A 1,923-nucleotide genomic window follows, 5' to 3' on the forward strand; every position below is an offset into this window, starting at 1 on the left:
TGTACTAATCTTTGTTTTTATGTTTTTATTTTAAAATCTATGTTCTAATTGTTATGATTAAATATGTTTTATATAATAAATAGATTTAATCTTATATAAAACAATGTTTAATAAAAAAATTTTTAAGCACTCCAAAATAAGCAACTTCTATTGGAGGTCAAAAAATTAGAAATTGCTTAAAAAAGTGCTTAACATCTATTTAATACTAAAAAATTGTTTAAGCTCCCCAATAGAGTTGGATCTGACGTCCTAATTAATCCCCAACTAGGTGACCGATCCGCACCCTGTGCGGACATAACAAAATTTAAAATATAGAATAAATAGTGTATAGTTTTAGAAGTAACGGATTTTACATCTTAATACCACCGTCTTTGCGAGAAAGCATCAGTCATGGAGAAAAAATGGTACTCAATATTTGACATGGACGAGAGGGAACAAAGTAACTTCGGTATCAAAAGGCAGTTATTGTGGATATGTATAATTGCAACGTCCCAAAATAATTTGTGTGTTTAAGAAGAAAATTTCAAGAGGGATTTTATATTGTAATAAGGTAAGTCATTACAAACGAATTAAGAATTTAGAAACATTAAGGTAAATTGGCATTTAAAATTTCAATAAATGTGATAATTACTTGGGAAAAAAATATTTAAAATAAATAAGATAATTTACATTTAAACTATTCATAAGTTACTTTGCAACTTGCACATGTCAAATCAGAAAACTACATGTGCAATAGGAAAAGAGCTGAAAAAAAATGGTGATATAGCTCACCTTCCCAAATAACATATAGAACCTCTTATTATAATTTAAAACATATGATAAGCAAATATAATTTTTTTTATAAATTTTTTTATAATTTAATAAATGATTTATAAAGCATGCATGAAATTTATTAGACATTAATAGTTATTATGTATACTTTATATACAAATATACTTTATACAAAATCATTATATCAATTCAAATAACCATTTTTCTTTCTTATTTTATGTAATTTATAAATATATAAAAAAATTTGATCACATTATTACTCTCTCGTAGTTTCAACAATTAGTTACCATAAATAATTATTTCTAAAATTATGTAGTTGGTAGATCTATAAGTTTCTAAATTTTATTGAACAGAAAATAATATTAAATTGACATACCGTCATCGAAATAGTCGAAATACTTGATTTGTAAGCTGTGAAGGTATACTGCGCATCCGCAAAATAGTCAAAATATTAAATTGAAATAGTCGAAATATTAAATTGACATACCGCGCATCCGCAAAATACTTCTCCGGAACTTCACTCGGAAATTCATCAGCTGTTCCAACAAAATTTGTTTGAAAGAAACCAATTTTGTACGGATGCGCGGTTGTCCGATAATCACCAATAACATCGTACAATTTGAATAACTGGACGACCTTCGCTTCGCCCTCGGTTAGTTTCCCTTCAAATTGTTTGATGAGCTGTTCACCAACTGAAGCATGAATTCTTGTCCCCTACACGAAGATGAGATAAAGTTATATGAGTTGGATTGAGAACAAAAGACTAAAGACGATTATGAGTTGTAAAAAATGTAGTAATCTACTTACTTCTTTATCAACGAAAACCATTTCGATGGTGTTTCTGGAATCTTTGTTGTAATTTCTCCACAGGTGAAGAATCCTAACCTCAATACGTCATGTATCTTTATATGGTTTTAATTGTCTGATAAAAGACACTCGGTTTTTGGGATCTTGAACTATTGCCATACTGTTTTTAAAAATTTGATATCTTCACAACACTGTATTGTATTGTATGTAAGACTTTGGGAGTATCTTTATATATAGTCGACTTTTCATAATAAATGACGTTTGAATATTTATTTTCTGCAATAAATATTGAAATAGATTAAAGAAAGATATTAACTCTACATTGTCATAAGCTGGTTTGCATTT

This window comes from Brassica oleracea, unplaced genomic scaffold, assembly GCF_000695525.1.
Source record: "Brassica oleracea var. oleracea cultivar TO1000 unplaced genomic scaffold, BOL UnpScaffold01075, whole genome shotgun sequence".
Taxonomy (NCBI): domain Eukaryota; kingdom Viridiplantae; phylum Streptophyta; class Magnoliopsida; order Brassicales; family Brassicaceae; genus Brassica; species Brassica oleracea.